A 21,528-nucleotide genomic window follows, 5' to 3' on the forward strand; every position below is an offset into this window, starting at 1 on the left:
TGAGTTGTCTGATTTTGAGCTGAAAGTCTTGTATCACAGGAAACTCTTCAGTCCCAGCAAACTGGGATGGTTGGTTGCCCAATAATATCATTCTTCTTCTAAGAAATCCAAATCACACTCATCTTATATCTTTTACTGAATATTTCATCTAAGCGTATATGTGAGCAAAAGACCAAAAGTTAAAATCCATAATGGAGAAAAATATTAACAATTTTCCTTAATCAAAGTCCTCTATTTCTATTGTTAAAAAAAGAAAATATCATGCCTGCTTCCACAGCACATATACTATAATTGGAATGATACAGAGAAGATTAGCATGGCTCCTATGCAAAAATGACGTGCAAATTAATGAAGCATGCCATATTCTTTGTAGGGCTTTTAGTAAGAGGTCAAAGTTAAGAGACTATCAACTTATTACAGATTGCTCTTTAAGTAGGTGATTATATACAAACCTCATGGTAATCACAAACCAAAAATCTATAATAAATATGCAAAAAATAAAGAGAAAGGAACTCAAACATAATACTAAAGAAAGCCATCAAATCACAAGGGAAGGGAGAAGGAGAAGAAAGTAACAGAGAAAACCAGAAAAAACTAACAAAATGGCAATAAGTACATACTTATCAACAGCTACTTTAAAAGTTAGTGGACTAAATGCTCCAAGCAAAAGACATAGCGTGGTTGAATGGATAGAAAAACAAGAGCCATATGCTACATATAAGAGATACAAGAGACACACTTCAGACCTAAAGACACTCACAAACTGAAAGTAAAGGAGTGGGAAAAGATACTCCATGCAAATGGAAATGAAAAGAAAGCTGAGGTAGCAATATCTATATCAGACAAAATAGATTTTAAAATGAAAACTGTAACAAGGACAAAGAAGGGCATTACATAATGCTACAGGGAACAATCCAACCAGAGGACATAACACTTGTAAATATCTATGCCCCCAACTTAGAAGCACATCAATATGTAAAGCAATTATTAACAGATATAAAAGGAAAAATTGACAGCAACACAGCAATACTGGGGAAACTAACACTCCGCTTACATCAATGGATAGATCATCCACACAGAAGATCAATAAGGAAACATTGGCCTTAAGCAACACATTAGACCAGATGGACTTAGTAGATATATTCAGAACATTACATCCAAACCTGAAGAATACACATCTTTTCAAACGCGTATGGAACATTCTCCAGGATAGATCACATATTAGGCCATAAAAGAAGTCTCAATAAATTTGAGAAGACTGGAATAATACCAAGCCTCTTTTTTGACCACAGTGGTATGAAACTAGAAATCAACTACAAGAATAAAACTGGAAAAGTCAAAAATATGTGGGGATTAAACAAAATGCTCCTGAACAACTATTTTTTCAGTGAAGAAATCAAAGGAGAAATAATAAAATACGTGGAGACAAATGAAAATGAAAATACAACATAACAAAATTTATGGGATATGGCAAAAGCAGTACTAAGAGGAAAGTTTGTAGTAACACAGGCCTACCTCAAGAAATAAGAAAAATCTCAAATAAACAAGATAAAAATACACCTACAGGAACTAGAAAGAAAGAAGAACAAACAAAGCCCAAAATCAGTAGAAGGAAGGAAATAATAAAAATCAGAGTGAAAATAAATGAAACAGAGACTAAAAAGATAATAGAAAAGATCCAGCTTGGATCCTGGACGTGGATCTACACACTGCTCATCAAGCCGTGCTGTGGTGTCCTCCCATATAGAAAATTAGAATGACCTACAACTGGGATATACGACTGTGTACTGGGGTTTTGGGGAGGAAAAAAAAGAGGAAGATTGGCAACAGATGTTAGCTTAGGGCCAATCTTCCTCACCAAAAACCATACTTAAAAAAAAAGAGAACTACTGTATGATCCAGCTTTTCCACTTGTGGGTATTTATCCAAAGCACATGGAAACAATAAATCAAGAAGATATAAGTACTTTATGTTCATTGCAGGATTATTCGCAATAGCCAAGACTTGAAAACAACGTAAGTGCCCATCAATGGATGAATGGATAAAAAAGATGTGGTATACATACACAGTGGAATACTACTCAGCCATAAAAAAGACAAAATCTTGCCATTTGCAACAACAAGCCTTGAGGGTATTATGCTAAGCAAAGTAAGTCTGATGGAGAAAGGTGAATACTATATGATTTCACTCGTAAGTGGAAGATAAAAACAACAACAACGACAAACAGGTAGATGTAGAGGTTAGATTGGTGGTTACTAGAGGAGGAGAGGGGAGGGGGAGGGCAAAAGGAGTAAAAGGGCGCATGTGTATGGTGACAGATGATAATTCGTCTTTGGGTGGTGAACATGATGTAGTCTACACACAAATCAAAATATAATGATGTACACCTGAAGTTTATATAATGTTATAAACCAATGTTACCTCAATTAAAAAAAATAAAAAGAGAAAAAAGAAAATGTCTATACTTTTGTAGGCTAAGTATCTCTTTCCAATTTCATTAAATGTAGGACATCTTATTGAGCAAAAAATTTGCAAAACAGTGGAAAATAAGTTTTCCTTGAAACTAATATCTGTTGTCAAGAAGTCTCTGACAGGGGCCAGCCGGGTGGTGCAGCGGTTACGTTCTCACGTTCCGCTTCTCGGTGGCCCGGGGTTTGCCGGTTTGGATCCCAGTTGCGGACATGGCACCACTTGGCAAAAAGCCATGCTGTGGTAGACGTCCCACTATAAAGTAGAAGAAGATGGGCATGGATGTTAGCTCAGGGCCAGTCGTCCTCAGCAAAAAGAGGATTTGCAGTAGTTAGCTCAGGGCTAATCTTCCTCAAAAAAAAAAAGAAGAAGAAGAACTCTCTGATATTCCTGGAATTTTTATTAAGTATTATAGAGAAATGGACAATTATTTTCAAGCGGTACTACATCTGATAAATTGAAGAAGGTGAAGGAATTATGAAGTCAGTTACCAATTCTTAAAAAGAATACTTCAGGGGGCTGGCCCCATGGCCAAGTGGTTAAGTTCGCGCGTTCCGCTGCAGGCGGCCCAGTATTTTGTTGGTTCGAATCCTGGATGCAGACACGGCACTGCTCCTCAGGCCACGCTGAGGCAGCGTCCCACGTGCCACAACTAGAAGGACCCACAATGAAGAATATACAACTATGTACCAGGGGACTTTGGGGAGAAAAAGGAAAAAAATAAAATCTTTATTAAAAAAAAAAAGAATACTTCAGAGATGTTTCATAGCCTTGGATTTGCTTATATTGAACAGCTAATTTTTTAGGCAAGGAAGTGGTTAAAATTGACTGTGGAATTTACAGGTAAGGAGAAAATATATAGTTAAATTATGATATATTTCCATAAGAAGATAATATAAACCTGTCTGCTATCTGAATTATAAAGAAGTATATTTTCCATATTTGATAACTTTTGAAATTTAAATTATCTCATGTGGTGAAAATGGCTCTGGGAACCTAACAATATTTTCTCAAAAATCTTCATCCCTTCACAAAACTACATACTAAATGACCTAGAGTTCCAAAAAGGAAGAACACATGACACAATCTTTAAGGGATTCAAATTCTGTTAGAACTCACAGTCAACAAATGAATTTATTAAAGTAGAATACAATACAATTGTATATAGAAAGTGCCATCATTATAACAAGAAAGAAGCTGCTAAGATGTATAGCAAAAACCTCACAAAGGATATGAGGCTTGAATTAGAATTCATTCATTCATTGATTCAGGGTTTATCAAGATTACTAAGTATCAGTTTTATCCCAGGCAGCATGCTTAGTGCTGACTATAAATTGTAAAAGGGAAAGAGGCTCCTAACATCACGTAGCATACAATGTATTAGGAAACAGAGACAATAAACAAGTTCACAAATAAATAAAATACATTAATTGTAGATGATGACGAATGTTATCAAAGAAAAAAGCAGGTGATATGAAAGAGACAGTTGGAGGGAGTTGAGGAATGAATGCTCTTCAGGCAGATGAGGTGAGAGTGGACAAGGGCATTCTAAGGGACATGTCCTTTTAAGCTGTCTGGCTCCCTTCTACAACACACAATTGGCAATTCAAGTACGTGGTCATCAACATCCTTGCATTTTTCTCAGTAACTGTCTTAAAGAGTAAATCCTAACATTACATCCACCACGTTCTAATTTGTCTCTAATCTTTCATCCTCTTGGCCTTACAGCCTTTTTTCTCTGTTTATCGACTTGTTAGACTTGTTATCTAATGCCATTTTCCTGCCTGCAACCTCTCCTTGATTCTGAGTCTGATTCCTATTCTTGCTCTGTTATGGCCAGAAGTAAAGCGTGTCAGAGAGTAGGGCATGACTATCAAACCAGAAAACCAAATTTTCCATAACTTCCAGGGTAACACGCATAGGAGCAGGAAGAGCTAAATAAAATCAAGAATAGATCTGGAGGGAGGTGAAGTGATGTCAAAGAAGGAGGAGGGGCGGGGGGAGGAGTGAGGGAGAGGGAGAAAGAGAAGAAAAAGAGAAGATCCCAGCAAGAATAGAAGGTCTAGATATTTTGCCAGTAACAGGCAAAGTTCTATCCCCTTGGATACAAATATGAGAGTGAGTCAGCTTCAGATAAATGTCCAGAGTTGTTAGAAATATGCAAACCTTCAGCACCAACCAGTTCTGCTGTGAACCTGGGGACCAGTTCTATATGAATTTTAGAAATGGTGAGCCTAAGCAACCTTTACCCCTAGAATGCTCTATCAATAGATGTGCGCTTTCTCCACTCTTCTTTGTCAAGCCCAGCCCTCTGTGAAGGCTGCCCAACACATTTATGATCTGTCTCAACAACTAAAAATGGGGAGTTAGAGGGCACAGCACATGAGGGCTTAGACTCCTGCTGCCATGAATGTCTACTTTACAACCAATTCCTGAAGAGAATGATCGTCTTTCACCTGTACCCTGCTTTATCTACTTTGACCCTAGAATTGAGCAACTTCCAGTGAAAGCAGTTACTTTGACAGAAGACTTCAGCAGGCTAGAACGATAATTACAAAATTATTATATTTCAAGGTATTATTGTCTTGACTGTTATAAAAAATGGCCTTACATAAAAAATGAAGGAAAAAAATGGCTACTTAAATAGAAGTGCTAAATGATCCACAATCTCACTGAGGCGTGTGACACTTTTTTACCCTCTTCACTGTTAGTGTCTTAATTTACGGGGCAGGTGAGAAATTCATTTGGACATGATCATTTCTTTCATATACTTTAAAAAGGAGCAGAGGAGTCTGTTTAAAATGAGATATCTTGGTTTGGTGCCCAATTATCTCTTCCTTTCACTTGGTGTTGCGCTCATTAGTTCAGCACTATCATCCTACTGTCAGATCATATTTAATTCAACTAATTTCATCTCCACCCAACACCTTTCCTTAAAAGTGAACAATCGCTTATTGTTTGTTTTCCTCAATAATTTGTCAAAGTGACTGCTCTACATTCAGCTGTAGCATTCCTTAAAACATTCTGTACATAGAGGCCAGCCCCGTGGCCAAGTGGTAAAGTTCATATGCTCTGCTTCAATGGCCTGGCTTCGCTGGTTCGGATCCTGGGTGCAGACCTGTACACCACTCATGAAGCCATGCTGTGGCAGCATCCCACATAGAAGAACTAGAATGACCTACAACTGGGATATACAACTGTGTGCTGGGGCTTCAGGGAGGAGAAGAAAAAGAGGAAGATTGGCAACAGTTGTTAACTCAGGGCCAATCTTAAAAAAAAAGTCCATACACATACACAGATATGTTAAAACAAGTGAGCTGATAAATTCTAGCAAAAAAATTTCCCTCACTTTACCAACGAACAATTTCACAAACAAGGAGTTTTTGTGACTTTTTATGTGTCTTCAGAGATATTTTACTTTGACTTTCTAAGTGATAGAAGACAGTATACATACATGAAATGCTTTTCCAATACAAATCTAAATTTATTTTAATACATTTTCACTGAGCATTTAATATTATCAGTATTGCCCTGAGTATTTCTTTTTAAGATACTTAAAAATTACATGTGACTATAATGTGTGACATGACAGTTTAGTAGCCAATTAAATTTTGAAAGTTGGTGTTCTTTTAAAAGTGAAAGAAACAGGCACGGGAGAAACATTCTGTACTGAGCAATTATGTGTGGGATATTTTTTAAGGATGCATAAAGTTATTTTTGTGAATGCAATTTTACTTCCAAGTGCTGGCAGAATTAATGTATTGGTCTATGTGAAAGAGATTCATATTTGAAAATATTATCAAAATTTTCCCTATTTGGTCTGATTTTGTTCCCAAATGTATCCTAATTCTCTCAGTGCATCTGGACAAAGACGTTTTCAAGAAGGCAAATAGACATGACTCCTAAGACAACTGATTTTTTGGTCCAGAGAGGAATGAGGCTTGTTAATCTCCCAACCACTCTTTCTCTGTGTTTAGAGAATTCTTAGCTCTCCTTGGTTGATATAAATGTGCACCCAGGATTGGCTTAATGTAAGGGGACTGTGGAGTTGTCCCTAGTCTGCATGGTTTCAAAGTGTCATCTCTGGTCTAGGCTTAAATCTCAAGGACTGGGAGAGGAGTCCTTTGTGTCTCAGTGGGAATAAAGGCAGAGCCCATTATAGCGAGTTTGACAAGATGGAATAGGTAGGACGTGAGGAGCATCCAGGGCACCTAAAATGAGAAGGCAGGTTGACCACGAATAGAGAACTTCAAATTTGCTGTAGATTTTCATTTTCATTTTATTTTATTACTTTTTTTTTTTTTGGTGAGGAAGATTATCCCTGAGCTAACATCTATTTCCCACATTCCTCTTTTTCCTTGAGGAAGATTGTCCCTGAGCTAATATCTGTGTCAGTCTTCCTCCATTTTGTATGTGGGATGCCAGCACAGCATGGCTTGATGAGTGGTGTGTAGGTCTGCACCCAGGATCTGAACTTGCAAACCTGGGCTGCCCAAGCAGAGCGTGCGAACTTAACCACTACACCATTGGGCCGGCCCCTATAGATATTTATTTTTAGAAGTAATGTTTAACATTTACAAATTTTCACTAGATTTCCTGTATCTTGGTATTCACTAGGGTGAAAATATATTCATAAGGAAAACTCTAGATCTTAATTCCAGAAAAAGTACAACATCTTGTTCTAAAATATAACTTTGGAAAGATAAATTGCAGAGTTTTAGCTTTGGATGATTTACCGTGTCCTTTCCAGTACGATCTGATTGTTATGGGGCCTGGGAAAAAAATGTGACTAGTACTTTGGGCAGGTAAAAAAGATCAAGTCTATGGTAAATATTACTAAATATTTCCAATGTTCATAGTTCATGGCTTACTTGTTCATAAAAATGAAAAATGGAAATAACCCAAATGTTCAACTATGAGGTATCTGTTACAGATATCATGGGTATTAGTTAGAGATTAAGAAATATGCAGTTCTTTGGGAAAGGTTCATAATATGTTAAGTGAAAAAATCAAGTTATAGAAGAATAATCCATAGATACATCTTAAATACATCATGTGGATGATGTTAGACATGCTATGCAGATTCCCCCTTCAAGGATAGATTTGTTGCTCAGCCATAGGGAATGTGGTTAACAGACAGCTTCCAGCTGTCACTTTCTTCATGGTCAGCCTAGCTTCAGAGAGCTTCCTTGCCTGACCTCACTCCCATGCTGGGGCAGCCCGAACCCAGGGATTGGTGCAGGTAGGTTTGGGAATAAGGGCTTGACCACTTGGTCCCAACATAAAACCTTCTGAAAGGAAATACTTGCTCCAGAGCTCCCCCATGGGTTGGCTGAGGCTTTGTCAGACCTGACAAAGTTTGACTTCTTCCTCTACCCAAACCTGTTTTTCCCTTCCCTTTCACAGGCTGTCTTGAAAAACATCTTGCATGCCAAACTCCATCCTGGCATCTGCTTCTGGAGAACCCTTCTGTGGTAGAATGCCCCAAGAGATGTCCATGTTGTAATCCCAGAAACCTGTGGATATGTTACCTTACATAGGAAAAGGGACTTTGCAGGTGTGATGAAGGCTCTTGAGATGAGGAGATTATTCAGCGGGCACAATGTAATCACAAGGGTCCTTATTAAAGAGAAGGAGAAAAATCAGACTCAGAATAAGAGATATGACAAAAAAAAAACAAGAGTCAGAGTCACGCAGAGATTTGAAGACGCTACACTGCTCGCTTTGATAGAGGAAGGGACGATGAGCCATGGAAACCAGGCAGCCTCTAGAAGTGGAAAAAGGTGAGGAAACGGATTCTTGCCTAGAGTGTTTGGAGGGAGCATGGCCCTGCTGACAGCTTGATTTCAGCTCAGTGAAATCCTTTTAAGACTTCTGACTTCCAGAACTTGGAAATTATAAATTTGTCTTGTTTTAAGCACGAAGTTTGTAATAATGTATTACAGTAGCAATGGGAAACTAATTCACCCTCCAACATTTCATTTTGTTCAATATGATATTTTGGTGAAAAGTATTTTTCACTGGGAAAATGTATACTGAAAGGTGTACAGTATTTATCAATGTGTAACATTATTCCTCGTTTTGATTATATGATTTTTCAGATTTTTTACAATAAATACATATTTCTTCTATAGTAAATGAACTTTTAAAGAAGAAAAGAATGATTTTGATGATTTTAGTCAAGATATTCAAAAGTAATGATGGAGTATATGCACTCCACATGTATTCTAAAGGAAAATTGAGAAAGAACATTATTGATTATAGTCATAGAGTAATCTTTTATGAACAGAACAAATGAAATCAGATTAACTTAAATGGATTAAATAGTTTAATACATCTAAATTATCAATAAATGTTGCTTCATTCAATCATTCCTTTATTTATGAAGGTTATTCACCTTGGATTTTTTTTTCTTTTTTCCCCATCATTAAGAGTGCTGCCATAAATATCCTTGTACCTAGAACCTTATCTACTAGCTCGTTAATGCTTTTAGGATAGATTCTTGAGAGGTGAATTCCTGAGTAGGCAATTTATATATTTTCATTTCTAAGAGAGGTTGTAAGATTGCTCTGCAAACATGTTACAATTCAGTTTCCACTTGTAATGCATCAACCACTCAATCTCCACAGTACTCTTTCAGATTTTCTTACAGACTCAGACACAAACGACATGACTAAGGCTTAGGGACCAGGCAGAACTGCAAGGAAACTTTACTGCAAGTAAAAGTGACTTGAAACTTAACCTAATATTGTTGGCTTGGAAGGGTTTGTATATCTCCTATCTCTGATCAAGATTGGTGTTGAGAGCAGGATGCTGGGCTGTTGCTGCTAGGAACTAGCCTGGATTATACGTTGGGCCACCTTTCCCATATCATCTCCACTTAATTCCCTTAGCCTTAAGCCAATCACACCTAGATGCACTCTCCTTGGCCTCTTTTAATTATCCATGATTTGATTTTCTTCTGGCTGGAATGTTGCCAATTATCTATTTTCATATTTGTAAGATAATGGAATTACAGAATTTAAGAATTGGGGGGGGGGGCAAGATGTACAACCTTTCACCTAATCCAGTATTCATTGTTCTTCTTACTTATCGTTTAAGATCTTAATGTAACTTGAGAATAGTGACACATCTCACAGTAAAAGTCTTAATTTCAATGCTTTTAATAAGTTGAGTGACAACCGGTATGTGGGAAAAGTTGAGAAGGGGAAAACTATTATTTGTGATTACCTCTTCAGGTAATGAGTAGAGAAGGCCCTTGAAGAACTATAATGAGGGAAGCAGAACACAGATAAATATGGTGTGTCCGGGTGTCCAGGCAAGAGAAGTGTCCAATGTCAGGCAAGCAGATAAAAGAGACAGAGCAGAGCAGGAGGTCTAGGTTCCTGTAAGTAATCAGGGCAAGGTGATCTGAAGAAATGGAAGCAGCAGTAGGATACAGATCGATGGATCAGAAATCTGCATCACTTGAAGGAGCGAGGACAATGTAACTTCAGACCAGGGAAAGAGAGCCAGAGTAATGGAGAAAGGAAAGGAATAATCCTGAAGCTAAGGCTGTTTGCTGCCCCGTACCTAGATTCCTTTATTCTAGTCTCACACAGATAAGTTTCAGTCCTGAGTAACTCTTGACTGGATGCTGATAGGTATTAGAATCTAAAAACAAATAGCTGACTACTGTGGGATTGCCAGGGCAGGGTGCAGACACAATTTTCTGGCAGAGGTAGTTCTTATATTGATCATTTAAGCCAGTATCTTCATAAAATATTAACGTTACAGGGCTTAGTTAGAAGATGTTAACTGCTGAGAGCCTCTGGTGAGATCTGAGTTGGTGTTGGACTGTAACTCCAACGTAATACTTTTCTTTTAAATCAGGAAACACGAAGATACTTCTCCTTTTCATTACACAGGAAAATTCAGAATGCTGTTGTGTAACACCCTGCAGTTATCGTACAGTAAAGAAATATTTCTCATTTTAGTCTAGCATCTGAAACTCCACATATATATATAAAAGTATATAACAGTTATTATCAATAGCTCATGCCTTCAACTTTAATTTAATTTTCAGCTTTCAGAGCATAGTCAGTGTGATACTTTGCCCAGAGACTATTGTAATCCCAAATGAGAAGAAAGCGCGTGGTGCTGTTGGGAATGAATACATGATACTATAGCGAAGCACCAGGAGCCAAATATACAGGGTGAGTCTACGAATAATTTTTCAGGGATGTGTTACTGCCCTAGAACAATACTGAAGTGTTCCAATGACAAAGTAGAAATGTGGCAGAAGACTCCAGAGAACATTTTTCCCTGTTTATATAAAATGGGACATCAAGGTCTGCAAAGACCTTTTGAGGTTTTCTTTGTTTTCTATAAAGGATATTTAAATGTAACATTCTCCTTCATTTCCTAATCTTTTTTTTTTTTTGAGGTAGCATTGGTTTATAACATTATATAGATTTCAGGTGCACATCATTGTAATTCAACTTCTGTAAACATTATATTGCTTTCACCACCAAAAGATTAATTTCCATTTGTCACTGTACAAATGACCCTCTTTAATCTGCTTATTAATTTATTTAGTTAAATTCCTCAAACCTTTCAGATATAAATGAGATACAAAGTGACTAATATAGTTCCTGTACTCTGAGACTATATATAGGGAAGAGAGAGATGTATAAAATTAGCTATAATTTATGGCAGAGCATGATGAGTCAATTACAGGGTCAAATTACAGAGTCTATGTGTACACAACAGAGCATAATTCTCACTAGAAAATCAGAGTTTTTTCTCGGAAGATATGGGATTTGAGTCCTTAAACTGGCCCTTAGAAGTTAGGGAAGCTTTCAGTAGTCAGAGGTAGAGAGAGAGGACTTCAGGCAAAGAGAACAGCAGTGAAGACTCCTAGGCAGAAAGTGCGAACAACAGGTCTAGTGTTGCTGGAATATAGGGAAGAGGGAGGTAAGCCTGGAGAGGCCCATGAGGTTGAGATCACAGAAGGTCTAGAATGACAAAGTTAAAGTAGCTGGATGATATTCCTTAGGAATTTCCAAGTCATAAAAAAATTTTGAGGCCAGCCCCAGTGGACTAGTGGTTAGCTTTGGGATGCTCTGCTTCAACAGTCCAGGTTCAGTTCCCAGGCACAGACCTGTACCACTCAACTGTCAGTGACCATGCTGTTGCAGCAGCTCACAAACCAAAAGAGAAAGATTGGCAACAGATGTTAGCTCAAGGTGAATCTTCCTCAGGAAAAAAAATTTTTAGAGGGTGAAGGAGTTTTTTTTTTTAAAAAAAATCATGTTCTACTCAACATGTCTACTATGCAACTGTTTATCTCATTGCTCAGATGACAGATTGCAGATTTCAGTCTGTTTTCAGATAATTATCCTACTTTCCCTATTCCCTGATAGCTTTTCTCTTTAGATTCTAATTTTTGACATTCAATGTATGAGGCTCTGAACTACTGTTTGTATTGAATTATTTGATCAAGCCATAAACTTGTATTTCTATATTGTCAATATTTATTTTAAATTTTTGGTAAAAACAAGCCTTGTAGTAAAATTTTGGCGTGAATGTCATCACTGTTCTGATCACATTAACTAAAAGCTTCCAAATCAATCTGGCGCACTCTACTTTAACCTGATTTTCAGCGTGAGATCCACAGAGATCACTCATCTAGCATCAAAATATGATGTAGGAATAAGATAACTGAATTGACGTGTATTCCTCAGAGCAGGTCTATCTACTGTTTCCGTCTCCAAGAGAATTTTGATAGCTTGTCAAATTTCTTCTTATAAAGAGTCGTCGTATGACTACTTTCATCAAACTACCTGTCGGTTCAATCCCACTCAAGCTTGAAAAAAATGAGTGTTTCCCCATTTGTTTCTAGTGTTGTGAATAAGAATTGCTCAATTCAACACAGCCTGAGAAGTGACATGGTCTAATGTATTGAGCAACAAAGAGAGAGTTTAAAGTTTGGGCATCTATTTCTCGTTGGGTTTTTCCCCCTCATAAATTTGTCATATAACTTTAGAGGATTTTACTTCACTTCTGTGTGTATTCTCTTGTCCAGCTCCTAAACTTCCCTTTCAGTATTTGCTATCTGTCATTAAGAAGACAATGCTGACGTACAAGATATAATCTACAGAAGAGAGCCTCATAGTAGTCTCTCCTTATCCGAGGGGGTACATTCCAAAACCCCCAGTGGATGCCTGAAACAGTGGCTACTACCAAATTTTGTATGTACTATGTTTTCTCCTATACATACCTACATACCTCTGATAAAGTTTAACTTATAAATTAGGCAAGTAAGAGATTAACAACAATAACTAGTAATAAAATGAACAGTTATAACAATATAAGAAAAATTACCATAGATCTTAGCAACCTCAGCATACGATTTTGTTTCTTAAGTGAAGAACTTTCAACTTTTCACTTAAAGGAAGCACTTTATGGCTTCTCTGTGGTATATCCAAGTTGCTAGCATCACTGCTCTTGTGCTTTGAGGCCATTATTAAGTAAAATAAGGGCTGCTTGAACACAAGCACTGTGATACCACAGCAGTCAATCTGATAACCGAGACTGCTACTAAGTGACTCATGGATGGGTAGGTATACAGCAAGGATACACTAGACAAAGGGATGATTCAGGTCCCAGATGGGAAAGAGCAGGCCGTTGCAAGACTTCATCACACAACTCAGAACAGCACACAATTTAAAACTTAGGAATTGTTTATTTCTGGAATTTTTCATTTAATATTTTTGGATTGAGGTTGCCCACAGGTAACTGAAACCGTGGGAAGTGAAACCATGGATAAGGGGAGACTGCTGTATTTCTAAAAGCTCTTAGGAAGATGTTTATTGAGGAAACACTTACCCTATCTCTTCTCTCTTCCAGTTTTAAGTTCTTGCACCATGATTCATTGTGCAGCTCCAAATAAAACACAGTTCTCCTTCATTCTTGTTAAAACACTTGTCACAGTTTCCCTTTGTTTTTAAGATGTTAGGTCTGTCAAGGTGAAATGTTCCATATTACACTTCTGTTTCTTTGGGACAAAAATGAAATCTAAGCTATTTCTAAAGAAAGAAAATTGCTTACACTGCTTGCTCTCTCTCTCTCAATCTCTCTGATTCTCTTTCTCTTTTATTCTTGAGAGTGATTGCAAAAATGGTTACATTCATCAAATATCCTTACCCAATTTTGGGGCTTATGTATATATTTATTTTTTAATCTTAATTTTCTTGTTGAAAGACTTATTTAGCAGTTTAATTTCACTCTTTGAATATGCATGAAAAATGGCATATTCACCAATAAATTTGAATAACACAATCATCACTATCATAGAAACAATTTCATTGAAGTATTACATGCATATCAACCTTTAAGAAACAAAATAGTTTATGAAATATCAATAAGGACTTTAAAGGGATATCTAAAAGTAAAATAATCAATGTAAAATTATTTTTTAATTATACAATGCCATGCACATTTTTATTAACTATTATTATTCCAAATAATTCTGCTGCAAGTTTTCTCATTAGAGAAAGAAGCAAGTTTTAAAACTGAATATGTGCCAGGATTAATTTAAAAACAAGGAAGAAACAAAACAAATAGGAAAACATGAAATGTTAGCAAGAGTAAAAGGTGGTCAAAAACAGCCATTTAGTCCTCTTAACTGAATGGTGGGTGACCACTGGAAATTGATTTGCAAACTTTGATGTAATTATTTATGCATTAATTCCATCCCAACCTTTTAAGAGAGCAAATGGCAAACACTTTACATGTTTGTAATAATCAAATTATTTCTCTTTCATTGCACTTATGCATAAACATATTGAGTCCATTTACCTGAAGTAGTACACTTGGCTTTTACATCACCATTGAAAATACTACAATTTCTGACAGATTTGGCCCATCTTTCTCAATGTCAGTTCCAGAAAACTTAAAAACTAATACAATTGCTATTTGGAGAGTGGGTTTCCGAAGTTTAGAAACTGAGATCTTCAGAAAATATTTAATGCTCAGTAACAGGAAAACTCTTGATTTTCTTTGGATTTGAAGCAGCCATTGAAAAAGAAATGGATTGTTCACAAGATTTTTGAGACTTTCTTTTTCCATAAGTATTTTTATTTTATTGTATTATACTTTCTTGAAAACTTGATAACTTGTTCAGATTTCAGAATCTCATCACTATTTTTTTGGTACTGAAATGCATTTCCATCAGCAAATAAAAAAATCTGTGGCAAAAGGTTTGTCAGCTTTGAGTATGTTTCATTGTCATCTTCTCTCTAAAATCTAAGAAAATTCAGTGTGAAAGATATTATCCTTTTAGGAGATGACATAATTCATTCTCTCACCCGCATTGTATTTGAAACCTGCTTATTTTTCTGCAACCTAGAATAAAAATAATTAGGTTGGTGGGATTCTTTGTGATCTCTAATACTATTCATTTAAGCTGGTCTTTGGATCTGAAATTTCTCTGTTTATATTTTTCTAAAGTTCCAAATAATTGAAAGTTCCTAAAGGATAAGAAGATGCCATTACAAGTAGAAAGATCAGCATATCATAAAGACTGAAGAACAATACAAAGAAACTGAGATTACAGAGCATCATGGCCGAGGGAGCTCTCCCAGTGATCTCTCCTCTCCACGATACAATGAAAAAACATTCATACTCCAACAGAGGACATCCACACAACACAAAAGACGTCTGAGACACCCATGCAGCCAGATGTCAGAAGGTGGAGAGACTGGAGACCCCTCGGAGGAGGTGGAACTGGGTAAGAGAAAACATCTCTCTCTCTTCAAAAGACTGCGATCTGGGACTGCCCATAGCCTCCAAGATGGAAGGAAAGGGGGAGGGGATGCCTGTTCTTGGGAACATCAAAGATCACCAAGGTCACTCACAGCCTAGGGGAAAGCCCCTTATCAAGGTGAAAGCTATCATGGAGGTGACTTCATCAACCAACACCCCAGGAGAACTGATAGCCAGGGCAGAGTGAGTAAGCCCCCCAGAGCACACAGAAGAAAGTGCACCTCACCCCCAACTGCCCAGGGCTGGCTCCAGTGTCTAGAATCCTAGCGGAACTTAGAGGGCTCAGAATATGTGGCTCTTGACCCCCACCCAGTGGTTATAGGTAGTAACTGAGACCAAATAATACCACACTGCAAAAGCACAAAGCCACGTCCTATAGCATTAACAAAAATTATATTAAATCTCCAGACCAGAGAGAAAATGACAAGTAACCAGAAATCTGTGCTGAAGACACAGAAATATGTAATCTAAATGACAGAGAATTCAAAATAGCTATCATCAAAAAACTCAACAAGTTAAAAGAGAATGTAGAGAAACAATTCAATGAGTTCAGGAGCTACTTCACAAAGGAGATTGAAGTTATAAAGAAGAACCAATCAGAAATATTGGAGATGAAAGACACAATTGATGAGATAAAACAAAATATGGATTCCCTGAATGTTCAAGGGGACACCATAGAGGAGCTAATTAGCGTAATTGAGGATGGACATACTGAAATGCTCCAGATAGAGGAGGAGAGAGAACTAAGACTAAAAAGAAATGAAGAAATTCTCCAAGAAATATCCAACTCAATTAGGAAATGCCACACAAGATTTATAGGTATTCCAGAGAGAGAAGAGAAGGAGAATGGAGCAGAAAGCTTGTTCAAAGAAATAATAGCAGAGAACTTCCCAAACCTGGGGAAGGAGATGGAAATCCACATGAAAGAGGCCAGCAGATGTCCTAAATACATCAATGCAAAAAGACCTACTGCAAGGCATATAATAGTGAAACTGTCAAAAGTGAATGACAAAGAAAAAATATGAAGGGCAGCAAAGCAGAAGAAAATAACCTACAAAGGAATCCCTATCAGGCTTTCAGCATATTTCTCTGCAGAATCATTACAGGCTAGGAGAGACTAGAATGACATATTCACATCTTTGAAGGACAAAAACTTTCAGCCAAGAATAGTCTATCCAGGGAAAATATCCTTCAAATATAATGGAGAAATAAAAACTTTCCCAGATAACAAAAGCTAAGGGAGTTTGTAGCCACAAGACACCCCCTACGAGAAATCCTCAAGAAGGTTCTCGTACCTAAAAGAAAAAAAAGGGAGAAAGGGATTACAAAACATGGAGTAAGGAGATAAATAGGTGGACAAAATCAGAAAATTGTAGCTATACATCAGAACAGGTTAGCAAATACTCAAGTATAACATCAAAGATAAAGGGAAGGAAAACACCAAAACCAGAGATAATCTTGTCATTTTAACCACAAACTCACAACACAAGATGAAATAAGATGTGACCAAAACAACATAGGAGGGGAAGAGGGAAGGGACTGAATCAGTTTAGTCTAAGGAAATAAGAGGTCATCAGAAAATGGACTATCTTATCTATGAGATTTTGCATAAAAATCTCATGATAACCACACAAAAAAGCAGAACAGAGACAAAATAATAAATAAGGAAAAAACAAAGAACAGAACATAAAACACTACATAACTCAATTGGTAGACAGAAACTGAGATTACAATGATTTTCCTCCCAAATATTCACCTAATGTTATTTAAAGACTTTAATGCCTGTGGCAGTGCTGCATATGATCAGACACTCAATTAAACCCTGTTCAATAAATGAATGAACTTCAAATAAAACTTTTTTTAGACTTCAGTTTGTTTAATGGCATATTAAAACATTTTACTACATCATCAAATGTCCAGATGGTTTTATTACTTTGCTGAGGAGAATTTTCCATAATTAATTTGATTTTATGACATATAAAAGTGACCATACTTGAAATATATTAAATAAATAGAATTGGCTTTAAAAAAACTAATTGCTTTCCACAAAACATGTTTTAAACTAGTCTGAATAGTTTCTTTACAATTTTAATATTTATTTAATTTACTATTTCAAAAGTTTCATTTGTACACTAAAGACTAAATTAGGCAATATTTCCGCTATCTGAAAGGATCATAATAACAAAACTTTATGATGCTAATAATATGGGAAAATATCATATGTAAGAAGGAATCCTTATATTTAGCCAGTATGAAAAAAGAAAAATAACACATATCTAAGGGATATATCAATTACTTTCTATTTGTAGATAAAGTGTGTTGGCAAAGAATTTGCTCAATATTATGTCCCATTGTATGCTGTTTTATTTTGTTGATGTTCCTTTCTACATACTCTATTTCAATTACGTTCTATTATATATTTCTATTAACACATTATGGTCATTTAAAATTTCAGAATAAATTTACTTGCTCAAAAAAAAAAACTACCAGATTACTCACTTCATAGGACATAATCAAAACATTTAATACTTTAATAAGACCTTAAACATGATATAGCTTAATTTTTATCTTTCCCCTTTCTTCTACTCACATTTTGCATGTACATAAGCTGAGGACGGCTGAAACTATATGTATTAAAGGTCTCACTATGGCTATTGACAGGCAGAGGAAAGGAAACTCCTGACCTCAAATTTCTGTGGCTTTGCCCACTACATTGTTCTTTTCTCCCCCAAATTCAGGCCCTTAAAATATGAGTGACTTGTGGTGAAATCCAAGTCCTTCCAAGCACAATGTTCCATTAGTTCCCTTTAACCTCTTTCTGAATATTATGACTAGGAAATGTGGTTGAGATAAAGGGCCTTCACAAAGTTAAGAACATGTTTAAGACTGTGCATGTACTTAGCATAAGGGCCAGGGTAATAAATCAAATCTAAGACTCTATATTCCCTACATTTTTCACTAGATCACATGCTTTTGGTCTATACGTGCATTCCAGCCAGAGCATATTACCATGCTGGGGGACAGGCGAGGGAAGTTATGGCCAAAGAGTGTAAATAAGCACCTGCTGAAGACTACCAGAGTCATCTGACACTTAGAGTCTCATATGCATTCACCGACCTCTTTATGTCAGCTTTTCCCCTCAGTGGTTCAGGATGTGGAGGGAGGGCCACATTCTCTAACTACAGATTTTAAGGCACTAGCAATCAATGAGATCATCTCATAATGAACTTGTCAAAGAAGTGCCTGCTTGATTTTGTGAACTAGTGTTCTAACTACTTGAAGACTCTGTGAGTTATTCTTAGATTGTGGTTTAGGAAAATTCTTGAAGTTGATCCTATAGACTCCCAGAGCCATCCATTCCAGTATACATTCCAGCATTGGCTATAGCTCTGTTTAATGATTCTAGGATCCTTTAGAACCTCAAACTTCAAATCAAGTCAAATCTATGTACTCACTCAATACCTTTCCTGGTCCTATCAGTGTCTACGAAAAAGTCCTTTAGGAGATCATTCAATTGATACTAACATTAGAAAAATAAAGCATAGACACATGGAAAATTAGAAATATGCAGAAAAGAAAAAAAATGAAAATAAAAGAATAAAAGACACAATTACCACTCAAATACAATTGTAAATTTCATGTATATATTTTCCATTATATTTATGTGTGTATAATTCTTATATCAATTTTAAAATATAAATAATATTAGGTATATACTATTTATATGTATTCAAAATATAGCTAAGTCATCCCAGATGTACAAATTTTACCATTTAACAATATAATATGAAAAATGTACGCTGTTGTCCAATATTATTCTTCAACATCGTTTAAAATGGCTTCCTGGTGTTTCACTTTATAGATGAATCATGATTGATGTAACCATTCTCCTTTTGTTTAATCCTTAGGTTGCTAACAATATCTTTGTTCTAATTAACTTTTATGAAAATTATTACCTATAAATCATGGCATACATATCTAAGTATTTCTCTAGGGAAAGCTTCTCAAAATGGAAATGCCTGGATCAAAGAGTAGGAAACTTACTCTTAAAAGATACTTTTAAAGACTTACGTATCGTAAGACATTTGAAGTAACTTCATTATCCTTCTCATCAAAGACGCCATTCTTGAACACGTACTGTGTGCTGAACACAGTTCACAGTACATGGATTTTCTTGTTTATTTAGTATAACAAAATCCTTGGTGTTTACTATTTTTATGCACAATTTACTGATTTGGCAGGATAGAACTCAAATTTTAACAATTTCCTATATTTTTCCACATATTTTATCATGTCAGCAGTATGAACCTTATCTTTTATGTAAGCTGATTTTATAAGCCTTAACTTAATACTATTAATATTCCCTTTGCCTCAAAGTTCCTTTATTTTTTTACATAGAGAGGCACAAACTAGAAAACTACCCCACCAACTCACTCATGCACTTATAACAAGGAACTTCTTTCAAATAAAATTGTAGATGTAACTACTGCTACCATTCTTTTCACAATTCCCTTCCTCTCTGGCTATTATCTCCAAGTCAGATGGATAATTCATAGCTGTGATCTCATTAAGACCTGTGCATGGAGTCATTCTCTCTCCGAATTAGACACCTGAAAAACAGAACAGAGTTCTAAGGAAAATTCATGAGAATGAATTCTACTACCAAATAAAGAGATACTATAGAGGAGAATTTGGAGATGGTTAAGAAGTGCCTATGGTGAAAACTAGCCATACTACATATTCATTACATGTGGGTGACATAATGTGATACATCATATATTCAAGACTATGCAACAGCAAACTTTTTTGTAATGAATTACATCACGTTTTCTGGTAATTCTCTTTTGATACAGGATTAGGCAGAAGGGGAGTTCTGGGAATATGGTGTTTCAGTAGTAAATCATTTTATGCAAATCAATGCATTCTACTTTTAGTGTTTATGCTTATAGTTAAGTCTTTAATTCCTCTGTGTTAGTATGTTACATTAAATATCTATGCTTGTCAATGGATAATAATGAATATTTACTAGTGGCTTCTTTACCAATAACAATATTTCAACAAGAATAACTTAAGGATGCTGCCCTTTCTATACACGGATCAATAAAGAATGTAAAACAGATGCAATAAATAAGATTATTAAATATATAGCTAAATTATGTTTTAAATATATTGCTAAATTATGAGAAGTGATGTGATTTAACTCTATATACTGATAATTGCAAGAAAATTATCACTTTTTTCACAATTTGAAAGACAGGTAAATAAATTTTCAATCAATTCGCTTGAGATTTCACCTTTAATCATCATGCTTCTCTAATTAAAAAAAAAGATTTCTAGCTATTAGACCCACAGTTATATTTTGTGGTTTACAATACTATTTCACTACAAAGAACATTTTTCAAGTTATTTTCAACACTTTCAATGAAACTCTAAACTTTCAATAAGAATAGTTTTTAGTTTATCTAGACTTGTTAACCAACTGTCACTGACAGTGTAATGAAAGGCTTCTATGGGCTTGGAGCGGGAGAGCATGCTGGCCGAGCAATTTATCACTTAGGCTCACAAGCCAAAAGACACTTTGGCTCCCATCAAACTGCTTTTGAGAGCTACATTGAAAACAACCAGTTTTCTAATGTCATAGGTTGGAAAGCACATCTTTTAATTCTGCAGTTTAATTTGGGTTTTCCCAAGGATTTCGCAAAAGTTCAGGTTTGATCAGGCTACCTTTTCATTGTGGAGTGATTTCAACTCTTCCTCTCCAGCTTTTAAATTTTCTAGAAATGGTAGGTACCAGCAAACAGTATGATGGTGTCATTTCTTTCCCTATACCAGTTTTTCATTAGGTTTATAGCAAAAAAAGAAAATTTCATTTTCACCTTTTATTATATTTACTATTCATATATTCTGATTTCAGTACTAAAAACCCAGGAGTGCCATCTTACTTTCTACATTACTGAGTTTTTAATTGTACCAAATTTATCAGAAGATTTTGGGCCTTACAAGTAGCTTATCACAGTTGAGATCAGCATGCTTTCTACTGAAACCTACTGGGCTTGAAGCATCAGGTATCCAAGATCTCTCTTATGGAGCATCAGCTGTGGGCCCTGTATTTTCATAGTCCCAACTGTTGGTGTAGTCATGGAGAATCGCAGAGCAATTAAGCTGGAAGGGATTTTAAAAAATCATTTAGTTCCAACCATTTGTGGCATGTTCCAATGTAACTCTTCCTCAGGGCCATCAAACCATATTTTT

General features: G+C 36.0%; 1 non-coding gene across 1 annotated transcript; it reads left to right on the plus strand.

Annotated features, from left to right (window-relative positions):
• Positions 1 to 265: 265 nt before the first annotated feature.
• On the plus strand, positions 266 to 368 carry LOC124244298 (U6 spliceosomal RNA). The gene has a single exon (XR_006889948.1). It is a non-coding gene; the product is annotated as a U6 spliceosomal RNA (small nuclear RNA).
• Positions 369 to 21,528: the final 21,160 nt, after the last annotated feature.

The sequence above is a fragment of the Equus quagga genome, chromosome 8 (genome assembly GCF_021613505.1).
Source record: "Equus quagga isolate Etosha38 chromosome 8, UCLA_HA_Equagga_1.0, whole genome shotgun sequence".
Classification (NCBI taxonomy): Eukaryota; Metazoa; Chordata; class Mammalia; order Perissodactyla; family Equidae; genus Equus; species Equus quagga.